The following is a 16,206-nucleotide window of genomic DNA, read 5'->3' on the forward strand; positions in this document are numbered from 1 at the left end:
GGACTGGTTGGCACTCGGAACCTGGGTTATTGATCTGCTTCCAAGGGAGTTGGGAAAACCCTGACCTTTTGGAAGCAGAGATCATGACAGATAGCCTATGCAGATGACTTTATAATCCTCGATAGAACTCCGCGAGGCCTGAGAGCTAAAATGCAGCTGTTCTTTTGTATATGCTACGGACAACAATCTTTTGCCTAATGCCTCCAAGTCCAAGGTTTTGGTTTTGTCTCGCAGAGCTAAAATTCAGCAATATCCTTGGACTATGGGACTGGATAATGTGGATAATGTGCCGTAATCTATTGGGCTTATCAACTCCCTGATGGGGCTTGCATTGAATATTGGAAGAATATTCTGACTGATAAAGCTAAAAAACTCACTGTACAACTGAAGTTTTTGAAGCACAAAGCTTGTACATTTTCACTGCTGCCCTTGAAGCGCTACTATCTAACCAAATTTGAATCCATTATCCTGTACAGTCTGGACTTATGTAGCCACAATATGGGAAACACCTTAAACATTATTCAAGGGAACCTCTGGAAGGAGGTACTGGGCCTCTCGATGGCCATTCCAAATGCGGTCATTAGACACGAGTGGTGCCTTGTTTCCCTGGAAGCTAGGTACGTCTGGAGACAACTCGCCTTATACAGACGATTAATTGAGCCCCCTAAAAAAATCTCTATACGAGAATTTACATTTAGAAATGCATGATGGTACTGTTCCCTCTATGGAAGATTATAGAAAGAGGATGAGTTGAATACTGGTGTGTAATGGGGTCTCTACAGAAGATCTGGTTCAAAGGCCAGGGTATATTAAAAAAAGAAACCTGTTTAGGAATGATTAGATTGAGACAGTGCATTTCCTCTTATACCACCTACGAGGATTATTCTAAGTTTATTCATGCAAAGAGACTGTTTACTGATTTATCCTTGTTCAATCATATGCATGACCTACATGCATTTTAGGCTCTACCAATTGCCTGTTTACGAGAGACTCGGGCATTGGAGGGAGCCCATTAATTTGGATGGTACTCACACATCCGATAGCAAGTGCATGTTCTGTGGAGCACCCAACTCCTTGGACACCTTAAGGCATTTGGTTGTTGAATGGTCTTATTTTGAGGCAGAACGTGTTAAGTGTTTCAAGGAGAAGATTGTTGCCACCTCAGAAGTGTCCAGGAACCTGTTTTGGTGCAGGTGCATGTGGGGTACTAGCGTCTCTTTGGTTTTAGCTTTGAATTATTTCCTGATTTTCCTTAATTCAGAATTGGATAAGAAAAACTTGGAACTATGCAATGTTGGTTTATTGAGATGAGATTCTGTGGAATAGTTTTGTATTAAGCAAATGTATATATTTCTTTTCTTTTTTTTTCTTTTGTATATGAATTGTTCTCCTTTCTTGTAGTTGTATGTGGGATTGTTGTTATTTTTTTAAATTAATTCTTTTAATGTTATTTATGTTGTGTAAGGTTTCTTTAAAGTATATATGCAACAATAAAAAAAAGTAACACACCCTTACAAACTCCCTATTTGCTGGACCCTGTGATGAAGAAACAGGCAGATGTCAGTGGAGCAGTGACTCTTGTTTCTATTATGTTTTAGTTCACTAGTGATATTTATGCTACATCACTCACAACGGTGAATGGCATTATGGATTGCTCTGTGTAGGACAAGCATCTTAAGTTGTGGTAGGTTACAGATAGAAGATAGGGACGTTTACACTCAAATATACACAGTGCAGGGACCCCTGGATGATGGAATGGTACAAACAGAGGGCACAAATTCAATCGCTACTAGCCAGCCAGAAAGGAGTCACACCCCCACCTCAATTCTATACATTGACGTAGCACACCATTACTTACACGTCAACAGTGAAAAATCACTAGCCAATGGATAGTACGGACTGCACATTTTGTGGACTGGGTACAAATGTACAAAATAAATCAATGAGGTGTTCAGCACAGTAAACTCTTTGAGGTATAGAGGTAAGGAACTGTGGGAGGAGTGGAGGTGGTTAAGAGGGAATTGCATTATCACAGTGGGCCGGGCTAGACTGCAGGAGTCTTGTCTAGGTTTCTACTCTATTATAAAACCCTGAAGTCAGGGGTTCATCTGAGAGTTAGTTGAGATTGTTCCATGAAATGGGAGGACATAGATAGGCAAGATTTCTTGTCCTTTCTTTAGGAGCTTTTGGGATTTCATGGTTTATGCTGTGCACGATGCAAAGAGACGGAAATGGAGAGGTTGTCTGCCAAAAGGTCAATATTTTTGTTGTGGATGCATTCTTAACAGTATGCAAAATAGAACGACCATGGTGCTGTCTGGAATGGCCAGCCTGAGCTGTGGTGTTCTTTTTACCACAGGTGTTGTTGCCATACCTGCACTGGTTAATTATCAACCTGCCTGGTGTGTGCATACGATTTCTTTCATATGCCTAGGACCAGGGTGTGATGACTAGTGAGATGCACGTTGCCTGACCTGATTTTAGCTTGGTAAGTTATTGTGCGGGAGGAATGATCTGAAACTAAAAAGAGGCCTCCAATGGTACTATGCTGTTTGCAATGTCTTTTCTCATGCAATGCATGAGGTTCCTGTTGGGGTTGATGTAGAAGCCAAACTCCTTGATGCTGGAGGAGATGCTGGAGGAGAGGTGGTTGGCGAAGTCATCTCGGTCCATGTCTGAGAGCGGGAGGGGTTGGCCCTCAGGTTTGCTTCCATAGATAAGAAGAAACCCTAATGGTGGAGTTCAGATTTGTTGCCATAGTAGCGTTTGATAACGATGTGTTTGATCATCAGGTGACCAAGCCGGGTGGGGCACAGATTGAGTCTTGAGTGAACAATGAGTGAAGCAGTGACTACCTTTGAGAGTAGTGTACTTGCAGAGCTATCACGTGATGGTCGGCTACTCATTTCAAACCGCAAATGCTTTTGTTCTGAAGGTTAAGTGAACGAAAAGTGACAGATGAAGGGGAAAATATTCAAAAATCACCTGAGTAAAGCCACCATTGCATTTTCTGACCTCAAGCTAACAGGTGTAGTTTTCATTCTCCATCAAGTGGCTTCATGGGGATTGTATTTATGAGTGTACGTGGGGGGGAGCAAGATGTATGATCGGTCCATAACCTTTCAAATTGTCTAGACATGTTGCGTGATGCATTGCCTCCCTTTTCCTTCCCCACTGGTAATCCATCTATTTTTCTCTCTACTAGCCCTGAAGAGCATAGACCTACATGTGCAACCACAGGCCGGTCCGCTGCTGGCAACAGACCAAGAAAATGGCCTCCTAATGCAATGGAGGGTGCATGGGAAGCCCCTACGCATGGCCAAGATGATGGTGGCAGATACCCACTACATGGCCAATGACATCGCAGGCATTGGTGGTGGACGAGACGTAGTGATTGCCTTTAATCTCTGGGCCCACTTCACCTCCTTTCCAGTGGAGGTGTACATCCAGCGTCTGAGAAGAATCCGAAGGGCCATCACTTAGCTCTTGGAGAGGAGCCCTAAGACCACAGTGATCATAAAAACAGCCAACACGGGTCATCTTCATGGAAGCAACTGGCTCTCTCATCAACTGGACCGTATCCTAAGGAGTATGTTCTATGGGATGCATGTAGCGTTTGTTGATGCCTGGGAGACAACATCATGTCACTATCTACCAGAGAGCCTCCATCCCCAGAGACCCATTACCAGGAATCAAGTGGATATGTTTCTCTCCTTCATCTGTCCTAGTAAAGTCTGAGATGTGGACACTGACCTCATCAGAATGAAGCATTAGCTCCAAGATCTAAACCTGCTTACTGAGTCAGTAATATCAGTCAATGTTACACTGAGGGCCTGATTCTGAGCTCGTGATAAAATGTGTGTGGAAAGCCGACATTCTCCCCTCCAGTTTCCAGCACCATCATTCTGCGGTAGGTGGAAATATTTGAGGGTAGATGTGCTTTCCAGCAGCAAAAGCGGCTAAAATCACACGCTGTGGCAGAAACATGTGCTCCGGTGACATTGCAAGCATTTCTTAATAGACTGCCACTTTATAGTTTAAGAAAGTTTTCTTAAACTTTCATTAAACTAGAAAAGTGGTGCTGCAGTCTATGAAATTGATTGTTTACAAAAGGGAAAATATGTGCAGTGGAGTTTAACGGCACCTCTAAGGTACCATATTTATTCTCATTTTTCTGTCGTGCTGCTAGGAGAATCCCCTCCATATGTCTTCCCTGCATTTCTGATGGTTGCTAGGGCTGTTGTCAAGCCATACATCAGGTACATGCAAAAGCCAAAGCTGTCATGTCCCTGAACCACATTCTTTCGTCATCAGAATATGGCGTTTGTAAGTGAAGTGTTCCTCCTTCACTCAGAATCGGCCTCTTTCTGGAAACACAAAGTCGTTAACTTCAAGAGACAGACTCTCACAGAGAGAAACACTCCACTCGGAAGACAGAAGGTCCACCTGAGAGGCAGGAAAACTAACCAGGAGAGATAGAGACACTAAGCACAAAATATAAGTATACCAAACATGAGCAAGACACTAATGGTGAGAACACACACACAGAGAAACTGACACTAATTTTGATTGATCGACATTAACCTGAGAACAGAGAGACAAACTAAAACACATGGCTTTAGAGACTGAGCCACTAATCCTGATATATTTTGCAGGTGGCAGTGAACTTCTCAGAATATATTATGAGGCACAGATAAGTTAAGTACATAGGGGCTCATAATGAGTTGGGTAAATTCCATAGGAATCTAAAGGCCTTTTTTGTTGGAATTACTGCAGAGGTAATTCTGCCACATCAATTCTGCAGATTTTTCAGGATTTTTGGTGGATAATTGGAGGATTCACCTCAGCACGATGCAGGAGGTAAATCCTCCCCTCCAGGGCCATGCTCGTAGTATGGCCGAGCAGGAGCATTGGCAGTAATTCTGTTACCACCAATTCTTTCCCGCTCCGCCATACTTGTAATGAGGCCCCCTAGGCCATTCTGCTCCGATTTCCTGCATAGAGGTGGGGCATATGGAGTAAAGTCATCTCTGCCTTTTACTCCTGTTCCACTCAGGAAATACACCAGTGGCTCTTACTACATGTCATTTTGATGAGGTCAGAGTGGCTTGGATCCATATGAATCCCACCTGCAATGTACACCTACAAATGCATGTTCAATCCATAAGAAGTAATTGTAATGCTGGCTGCAATGCACATACATGACGGACGGCATTGATGCCTCTTTATTGGTGGTTGGTGAATTTATTTAACTGGTGGTGAGTAATATGTCCAGTAATCCATGTAAATGACTGGGAATAGTGGGAGACTGGAGTCTGAACTAATCAAGTGGTGTTTGGGGGGTGAATCATGTTCTTCCTCACGAATATTTTGCAAATGTATTATTAAAGTTTGGAATTCTCTATAGATTGCCTAAAAAGCTATAAAATTGACAATCACTTCTGTGGCGTCACACATGGAGAACTCCAGTAGATGCAATGTCATCACAAGTACACACAAGCCTTTTCAAACATATTGGGGGTCATTACAACCCTGTCGTTAAGGGTTTAACGGCACCGTAAAAGGTGTCAGTGACGTTAAACCCTTAACGCCTGATTACGAGGTCCCTTTGCGGGACCCGACCTTAACGGCTGGTTTTACCAGCCGTTAAAGTAGGGTGCCGGAAAGGGACCTCGGTGCTAGTTACTAGCACCATGGTTTAGCGCCAGGGTTGTAATGAGGGCCATTGTCTTGGCGCCTTTGGTCACCAAATATGCCAGTATTACCATTGTAAGAATACACTCATGTTGGTTATGCCCAATATTGCCAGTATTTCCACTAAGAAGACATTTCCATGCTGGATGGGTGTATGTAAGCTAGTATCACGCTAGCTATGCCAGTAAGGCTGCTATTGCCACTGTGGGACACAAGCATTTTGGTCATGCCTAGTAACACCTATATTGTCACTTTGAGATGTTTTCATTCTGGTTGTTCCAATATATGCGAATAATATCACTGCAAAAAGATTTTCATGTTGTTTCATTGCTGGCTGCACCAATATATGCCAGAATTGCCACATAAAGAACACAATCATGTTACTGTGCCCAAAAATGCTGGTGTCACAACTAAGAAGATGCTTTCATGCTGTCTGTGCATGTATGCCAGTTTGGCCACTCAATTTGGATACATCCACTAACGCCATTATTATCACTAAGAAGACATTTCATGCTGGCAGTGCCAATGTATGTCAGTATTGGATTAGTAAGAACACACTCATGTTGACTTTGACCATTACGTCTAGTATTACCACTGCTGTGAGAACACATGTATGTTGGTTATGATTAATAATGGCAATACTCCAACTGCAAGATGTTTTCATCTGGCTGCGTCAATATATGTTGTTATTGCCACGTGAGGAACCCGCTCGTGCTGGATACACGCTCTAATGCAGGTATTGCCACTGTGAGGAAACACTCATGATGCTGTCCCCAAAATACCATATTGCTCCTGTAAAATGACGTTTTTATATTAGCTGTTCCAGTATTGCCCCTGCAGAGCGGACCACTGGCAACCAGACAAAAAATGTACATTCTTTTGAAAAACAATGCTAGGTGCATCTCTTACAAAGGTAACAAGGTTTGTTTTCACAAAAATAAAAAAACACGTCAGTCGGGTCATGGAGCGCACTGGGTACTTCAGAGCAAAGCAATGGGCCTCATTCCGAGTATGGAGGTAATCATGGCGCTATTTGCGCCATGACTACCTCCAATATCGGTACCGAGTCCGACCTGGCTCAATGGGTACTTACTGGTCCATTCCGTCCTTGGAGGGACCGGTAAGTCCCCAATGAAAAAAACATTCCCCATTCCCATTTCAGCCCCCATAGGGCTCAATGGGAATGGGGAAGTAGCTAATAAAGGTACCGCGATTTGCGGTATCGTTATTAGCTCTAAAGTCCCTTAACGGGTCCCGTCCTTTACGTCTGGTCAGACCAGGCGTTAAGGAAGGGACCCGCTAAGGGAACTCAGTATAGGGCGCAAAGGGATTACCGGCACAGGTGTCCTTACCGGTGCCGGTAATACCTTTGTGCCCAACACGTAATGATGCCCAGTATGTTTTAAGGGACAAAGGGCCTCATTACGACAATGGAGGTAGCCATGCCGCTTTTAGCAGCATGGCTACCCCCATACCAGGTCCGGGTTCCTGGAATGGGGAAATACCGGGCCATTCCAACCTTGGAGGGCCCGGTAATTCCCTTTCCCGGGACCCGGACCCGGTACATCCCCATTCCCACGTTGCAGCACCAGACACCCCAGCTGAACAACACACTATTGCTTCTTGCCATTGGTCTGCTACCAACAGTGCACCTTCCATTCTTCAGAAGTGGTCTTGGCTTGCACTGTTGGTTTTTGGCACATTTTGCCTCATCTCTGCTCATCACAAGTTGTACTCTGTGCCCTTGAAACAAGCTGCTAAGTGAACATAGTACTAGATGGACTAAGCACTAGATGGACTAAGCACTGAGCCTCTAGCGATATCGTTTCTTCGGGTACTAGCAATTTGGGCACTCCCGGTCCATGTGTCACATGCCGCAGGGTCTGGCATGTGTGAAATCATTGGCGCTGAGGCGGCCAATGTCGATTCCTCTACGTTCTTCCCGTACAGCCTTTGCAGTCTATTGTTGCGGCCGCGTTGCTGCCGCTGGAAGGCTTTTCTTTCCGGCACACCCAGAACTCGCCACGTTGAAACCTACTTTGCGGCTGGCTTTCAGGTTGTCACGCTGCAGTTCTTGCCCAATCGCTACCTCTCCTTGCTTTGCTTGTCTCCCCCTTCTGCCCTCTTGTGACTCGCTGCTGCCCTCTGATACAGCAATTGCTGCTCGCTTCTGCTCCTCCTCTCCTGCTCTTGTTTCTTCCTCTTCTCCTTTCCAAGCTCGCCTGGTTCTCTTTACCCCCTTCCGTACTCTGTTGTCAGGGGTTATCCACCTTCCAGGGGGATTCCTTTCTTTTTGCCACTTTCCCTCTGCTATTGCTATTGGGTAGCGCTTTGGCGGCTGTTCATCCTCCTGGAACCTTGACCCACTCCCTCGCTCATTTACTTACCATCAGTCCCTACAGTGGCCGATACGGCTCCTGGGTCCAGACAGCACCCATCCACTAAGATTTGTTTTATGCCATCTGGCTTTTTCCCTCCTGCTTGGTTTGTTCTGGAAGAGGGGCCACCGGACCGCCCACCTCTTAACGGCCACGGTGGCTTCCTCCCGTGGCAGACCCTACCTGCACAAAAGAAAAGGGCCACTTTGGAAGAAAAAAAAGGCTGACTACTTGAAGACGCAACATTAGGTGAGGAGGAGGGGGCTCTGAGTGACCAAGAGCAGGGGGAACCATATTCAGACACTGACAGCATGGGGGATTAAGGAGCAGACATAGCAGCTTCCGTTTGCCCTCTGTTTCACCATTGAGCTCATGTAGCTATACCACACATTGTTGAATTGTTGATGGTGTACATCTGGCAATGTATCTACTCCAATTCCTCTGTTTTCATCATAAGCTACTTCTATCATCCAACTCCCTTTTTACTCTGAGTGACACTTACAAGTACTAGTGCTGGTCACTTGTATTGTTTGTAAATCCATTAATTTGCAAGTGTAACTGTTCGCCTGCATGGTTTCTTCCCCAAACATGTTCCCTCCTGTGTTCACACATCCACCCCTATTACACGCCCCTTTTATATGCCTCACCATATAACAGTGCTACTTAGATACATGGTGAGTATCAGAAGCGAAGTAAAACATAAACAAAGTACATTATCTACCGACAGTGATGAAAATCTTGTGTTTGTGTGATACTGCGAAATATATGTATTTTTGGAACCGTGCTTTACATATGTAACGGTGCTTACTAATAACATTGAAATAGGCTCTCAGCATGTTGTAACAGCCAACCCTCCCAATAGGTAGGCAGATGAGGGAGATGTCTTGTTGAGTGAGCTGGAATACTTTCACAGAGTGACGAGAATTGCAAATAGAAATATTATTCCAAAAGCCCATAAAACGTACTATGTACATTTCATTGTAGCCTGTAATTCACAATGACCATCATATTTGTATATAATTCATCATATTATGATCATGAAAGTGGTCTGCGACAGGAGGTGTGGTATGAGGGACCATTGCACATCGGAAAGGTGCACCCAATACCTGAGCTCCTTTACCTTCACCGCAAATGGAGTGGCATCCATTACTGTGAAGGGTCCATTATATCTCAGCTCACTCCACCTGCTGATGAAGTTTTGCACAAACACATGGTCTCCAGGAGCCAGTTCTAGAGGAGGTGAACTCACAGAATCAGATGCAGTGCTGTTGTCGTACATCGTTCGCCGTGGTGCTATCTGTTCAGAAATGAGCTTGGTTGACAGATAAGGACAGACAAGTCATCTTTAAATGCGTCCCCCAAGATGGACGCAACCTTATGAGCATCAGAAGTACTCCAAACTGGGAAGACTGGCTTATGCATCCGCCGCCCAGTTACTATTTAATGCAGTGAGAAATGGTGATCCTTACAGGGCTGCGTCCGCATGCTGAAAAGGGCAAAGGGCAAACAGTAGACTAAATTATTCTTGAGGTTAACATATCATTTAGAAAAATGTGCCTTTAAGAGGCCATCCTTTTGCTCGACCAAGCCGTTGGCCTGGGGATGGCAAACTAACACAATTCATGCTTTATGCCGAATAGAGCAGTTATTTCCATGAACAGCTCATTTAAGAAGTATATGCAATTATCGTATCACACACTCCCCATCGGTGAAACACAACCCGCACAAAATATTTTGCAGCGCTTTTGCCATCTGGATGTGATCATGGACCAGCCTCAACTCAATGGGAGAAGGGGCACACAACTACTATTAAGTATTTGAATGTTTTGCACCATTATCCCATGTCAGCGTAGTTCATATGAAGCTTAGGGAATTTCCCAGTAGGGCAAGATAAAGTGCCTTGTAGTATCCGCAATGTTTGTCCAGTATTGTAAGTCTGATACACAGTGCAATAAGAAACAAACACGTTTAACAACTCCAGCATGTTCGGCACGCACCAGTCATCATGTATGTCAGCGGAAATGTGCTGGTACAACACGAGAAAGAAAGTGTAATTGCTTGAATGCAACCATCACCAGTTCATGGAGCATTACTGCCTTCCCTGTGATTCCCTGCCTTCAAATCACATCTGTGGGTGACTGTACACACCCTCTTTTTACCCACAGTGCTTTCTCTTCCTGTGAAGCCCTCCCTTGTATCTGTATGATTTCACTCACTGGCAAAGATGTGTAGGGGGCTGGCAATTGCATCTGCATATTTGCAACCACAGGGTTTTCCGCTGTTTCTGGTATGGCGAGGTATGCTGTGTATTTGTCCGCTGTGTCTGCTGAGGTGTGTCTGAGGGGAATTCCATATCTATTATTGATGTGGGTTACACATTTCATCACTGCTACTAGGGCACATATTAATCTGTTTAGCAAGGCAGCATGCTGCACGGGGGACCCATCTGCTCTTTGAAATCCCCTCCTTTTCCACTGAGCCAACCCAGAATGTACTGTGTTAGTGACGTACGCTGAATTGGAATAGATCATCACTCTGCACTGTTGTGATGCTTCCAGGGCCTATGTTAAGGTAATTGGTTCAGTTGCCTCAGCTGAATAGTGCGTGGGTAACCATTTCTGTACTCTTGTCTCATACGCTCCCTCCACTAGGCAAACCACAACAGCACCCGTGTGCCACCTCCCTGGTCAATGGTTGCTGACTCATCAACAAAAAAACACCTCCCCCTAGTCCAGGGCATAATCACATGCTTTCGGGGTGTCATTGTCTGGTACCTCATGAGTCACACAGTCATGCACTTCATTGTCAGCAGTAATAGTTTCTATCAGAAAGGTTGCATGGTTCACTGTTTTGCATCATACTATATGAAAATTGAGATTTGACAGTATAATCTCGTAGGCTGATGCTTGATGCATGGTCAGCGTTGATTTTGACCATTCTAAAATGGCAAATACTACATGCTCTACATACTGCATCACTGAGCACACCATGGTAATTGTGGCTGTCTTCTCTATGGCAAATGCTGCAACAATGATTGCCTGCTTGCACTGGAACTGTCCCTGCATTACAGATTCCAACATGCCACTACAATAGGCTAAGGGCTTGTGGCCCATTGTACTCTTTTGTGTCAATACAGCTGTCCTCATCTCCCATCTGGGCCTCCTTGAGAACCTGTAAGAACGGTCTTGTGTAAATCGTGTAGTCGTAAATCCAGGCCTGCACTAATTACATAACCCCATGAAGTTCTACATGTCTTTTACTGTCACTGGCTGGGGTGGACTGCGCACTGCAGCTGCGCATCCTGTTGTTATCTTATTCCCATGAATAGAAATAAGATGACCAAAGTATAGCATTTCCTACTGACAGTACTACAATTTGGCTCGGTCCACCTTGTACCCCTTGTCAGTGCTACACACTAACAAATCATCCCTGTACTGAATAACTGGGCAAATGTATATGCCCAAAGTCTGCGTGTAACAGCCTGTTAAAGATGCTGGGGAATTCACAATACCCCTTGGGAAACCCTGTATGTTGGAATCTCCTCCCGCCATGGGTAAACGCTGTGAGGGACTGGGAGTCTGAATGCAAGGGCACTGAAAAGATGACAGTAAAGTGAGTGGCTGTCATGGGTATGTTACATAGTATTGTCGCGGGATTCGGGACAACTGAAAATTATGCCTATACTATGTCATTCAGAGTACTCAAGTCCTGGATCATTCTCCAACTGGACCCTTTTGATTTTTTAATAGGGTATGTGGCCATGTTCCAAGGCAAATTGGAAGGTACAGTAATGCCTTGGTGTAAAAGTGCTCTGATAGTGTCATTTATTCCCTTTTCAGCTTCCTTTGACAGTGGATACCATTTTAATTGAGGCAACACTGCACCACCGGGTTTAAGGGTAATCTGTATTGGGGCAATGCTGCACAGAAGTCCTACATCATGGGGCTTAGTCGTCCACAAAACATGTGGCACTTGTGCCAGATCTTTTTGGGCAAAAGATGGGACACTTCCGACCACAAACATGGGGCATGGGACCTGAAGATACTGGACCATTATTTCACAGGGGACACATATAACCAATATTATTTCCCCCTCATCATCATTGTCTTCAAACAGGCCATTGTTAGTAAGTTCCTTCAATGGCTTTATTGGGTCTATACATAATGGACGCAACCCAGCTGGGTTACTTGCTGGTATGCTTCTCAGCTTTGCCCTGATGTGGTCTGCGGGGGAGGTTCTGCCTTGTGGTAGAATTAGGCATGCTCTCCGTCCTGCCTACTTTGCAGGGGGCGTTGTCTTTCATGGGCGAGTGCAGTACAGTTACTTCACTGACGCCAGCCCGTTTGATATTGTTCAGGTAGGTCTTATTGCTGTTCTTTAGTTTAGTTGCTGTCCTGCATGCCTTTCTTTGTTTAAAATGTCTCTTTTTTTCTCCCTTAGGTATGCGGCGAACTGGCTTGGTTGAGCCCCGCTGGTAAATGATGGTGCATTAAGAGCGCTATGATGCAGTAAGTAAGCGCTATGCGCAGCGCTGCAAAGTCTTGCCTTTGCTAACCTGTGTTTTCCTTCCTTGTAGGTCGCGGTGTTCTTCAGTACGAGTGGAATGTCTGGAGTGGTGCCAGCCGAGAGGCGACCAGCCAGGTAAGCCTTTTGAGCAGTTCATAATTTGTAAATGTCTCTACAGCTTTCTTTAATGTTGCCTCTATCTTCCTCTTTCAGGTCGTTCTGTCCGGGAGGCGTGCAGATTCGAGGAAGCTGTTCTCAGTAGCTGCTAGTGTTTAAAGATGAAGACTGCAGGTAAGATGCTGCTGCTAATGATGTTCCTTTTGTCTACTTGCAGGTTCTGCTTCTCCGAGGTTCGAGGGAATAGCTGGACACGGTGAGCCTCACGTTGCAAGCTGCAAAGTAACACGAAGCATGTTCTGCAGTCAGGGTGTGGTTTGTATAGCCCACGTAAAGTAGTACCAGGGAAAGTAGTTCCAGGCCTGCCACACCCAAAACACTAGACCGCATAGCTTGGTTCTAGGATGCCTCCATGTTGGCTGACAATACAATAAAGTAGTTGCCAAGCACATTGTTGTTCACGGTGTATGAGTCTGGTGCCATAGGTGCCAGGACTGGCCCCATGAGGGCTTTTGAAGAGGATGCCAGGCTCTAGAGGCCAGAGTCCTGACTCCACCTGGCCAATGGGTTTTCCAGAGGGGGTTTTGGGCGAGGGTCGTGACAGCACTCCCCCTAAGGCCCCTCCCATGGTGTTCCTTCTGTCTGGCCCAGGTTTGATTGGGAAGTTTCGATGGAATTTCCTGATTAGACGTGGTGCGTGGATATTCTCACTGGGCTCCCAGGATCTATCTTGTGGTCCAAATCCTTTCCAATCGACGAGATAATATAGCTTGGTCCTAGAGTATTTAGAGTCCAAGATATCTTTGACTTCGAATTCTGGTTCTCCGCCAACAAGTATGGGCTTAGGTGGTGTCCCAATCCGTGTGCCAGGTTGCATTGGTTTCAGGAGGGACACATGGAATACCGGGTGGATGTGTAGATTAGGTGGTAAATCCAGTTTCACGGCTGCTGGGTTGATAATTGCCTTAATGGTATAGGGTCCTAAGAATCTGGGATGAAAGGTCCGGGTTCCCTTGATGGGTATGAATTTAGCGGCTAATCAAAAGTTTGTCTCCTACTTGATAATCAGGGGCCTTTTTCCGGTGTTTGTCGGCGAATCTCTTTTGTTTTTCTTTGGCATGAATAAGGTGTTCCTTTGCCCTTTTGAAAGCCTGAGTAATGGTTGTGTGTAGAGTCTTTACCGCTGGCATTTCTAAGCTGGCTGGAAGGTCTAGTTCAGAGGTACGTGGATGTCTGCCATGAAGGGTATAGAAGGGCGTTTGTCCTGCGCTTGAATGCAAAGAATTGTTATATGGGTATTCGGCTATCCGTAGTAGATCTTTCCAATTCACTTGTTTGTGGTGCAGCATGCACCTTAAATATTGCTCGAGTGTCTGATTGCTTCCCTCGGTTTGGCTGTCCGTTTGGGGATGGTGACTGGTAGATAGCCGAACGTCGATCTGCGCCATTGCACAGCATTTTTTCCAGAAGTTTGAAACAAATTGGCTGCCTCGATCAGAGACCAGAACCGAAGGGAAGCCATGTAGCTTAACCACGCCCTCTAGGAACACTTTTGCTAAAGTGGCTGCGTCTGGGAGGCCTTTGAGAGGAATAAAATGGGCCATCTTCGAAAATAAGTCCACAACTTCAAGGATGGTGTTGAACCCTTGGCTTGAAGGTAGATCAGTGATGAAGTCAAGGGAAAGAGTGTGCCATGGAACTGGAGGAATGTCCAATGGTTGTAGGAGACCAGATGGTTTTTGTTTCTGTGATTTATTTTGTGCGCAGACACCGCAGGACTGAATATACTGAATGATGTCCTTACGCCAGGTAGGCCACCAAAAGTTCTCTTTCACCTTATCTAGGGTTTTGGCGATCCCAGGATGCCCTTCGATCAGTGAATCGTGATAGTTTGAAATAATATGCTGTTGTAATTCCTTCTTGGGTACATACAGGCGATCCCTAAAAAAGGGTATGTGGTCCTTGATGGTATATTGTTCTCCTTGAGTTTGCCATGCGAGGTAGGCATCAGGATTCATTTTCCATTGGATTTCTTTTCATAGTTCTGCTTGTGTTAAGGCTGTCGTGATACCCAAGAGTTTCTCTTCAGGTATAATAGGTACTGGGTCCGGAGTTGTATATACTATTTCATCTATGCCCATGTGAGATAAGGCATCCGCCTTTCCGTTTCTGACTCCTGGTCAAAATATGATTACATAATCATATTCGGAGAAGAAAAGGGCCCACCGTAATTGGCGCGAGGACTGGGCCTTGGCGGTTGTGAGATATTGCAGGTTTCGGTGGTCTGTGATGACTGTAATGGTGTGTGTGGCCCCCAGAAGATAGTGCCTCCAGGCTTTAAAGACGGATTTGATAGCCAGGAGTTCCTTGTCCGTGATGGCATAATTAATCTCTGGAGGTGAGAACTTTTTTGACCAGAAGGCCACATGATGTAGCTGGCCGGTTTCCGGGTCTCTCTGTGAAAGGACAGCCCCCATTGCGAGACTGGACGCATCAGTTTCAACGACATAAGGGAGGTCCGGACGAGGATGTTGCAGGATTGGAGCGAAGGTAAACCTTTGTCTAAGTTCCTGAAAGGCTTCTTCTGCTTCTTCGGTCCAAGCAAACTTTTTATTGTTTTTTCGTAATAGTACTGTGATTGGGTGCACAACCTGAGAGAAGTCTGGGAGGAGCCGGCGGTAGAAGTTCGCAAAGCCCAGCATGCTTTGTACCCCTTTCAGAGACGTCATTGAAGGCCATTTCAGAATGGCATCTACCTTGTGCACGTCCTTTCTGATGCCTACTGGAGTAAGGATAAAACAAAGAAATTCTACTTCAGTGATGTGAAAAAAGCATTTTTCAAGATTTGCAAACAAGCGATGTTGACGGAGCTTGGTGAGGACTGAACGAACGTGTCTGACATTATCTTGTTCCGAGGCTGAGTATACTAAGATGTCGTCTATGTACACTAAGACGCACACATCAATTAACTCCCTTAAGATGTCATTCATGAAATATTGGAATTCCGCAGGAGCGTTGCATAACCTGAAGGGCATGACTTGATATTCAAACAAGCCGTACTTAGTACGGAAGACGGTTTTCCATTTATCTCCTTTTCTGAATCGGACCAGGTGGTATGCTCCTCGAAGGTCCAATCTGGTATAAATCTGGGCATCTTTAACTTGGTCTAGCATCTCAGGGATAAGTGGCAAGGGGTAGCGGTTCTTCACTGGTTCTGGTTCAATGCGCGGTAGTCAATACAGGTTCTCAAGTCTCCTTCCTTTTTCGGTACGAAGAACAAAGACTGGGTGCGGGGGACTTCGAAGGACGGATAAATCCGTTTGCAAGGTACTGGTCTAAATAGGATTTCAAATTAAGGTTTTCTGGTTCTGTGAGAGTGTAGAACCTGCCGCAAGGGATTTGTGCACCAGGAACAAGGTCGATCTGACAGTCATAGGGCCTGTGCAGCGGCAATGTATTGGCTTGGTCCTTTCGGAAAACATCCTGGAAATCATTGTATTCACTTGGCAAG

At 45.3% G+C, this 16,206-nt stretch overlaps 1 pseudogene; it reads left to right on the plus strand.

Moving 5' to 3' along the window:
* The window catches only part of LOC138472326 (NXPE family member 3-like), a 206,656-nt pseudogene extending 201,142 nt beyond the window's left edge, over window positions 1-5,514 (plus strand).
* Window positions 5,515-16,206: the final 10,692 nt, after the last annotated feature.

The sequence above is a fragment of the Ambystoma mexicanum genome, chromosome 1p (assembly GCF_040938575.1).
Source record: "Ambystoma mexicanum isolate Mex_15411 chromosome 1p, UKY_AmexF1_1, whole genome shotgun sequence".
NCBI lineage: Eukaryota > Metazoa > Chordata > Amphibia > Caudata > Ambystomatidae > Ambystoma > Ambystoma mexicanum.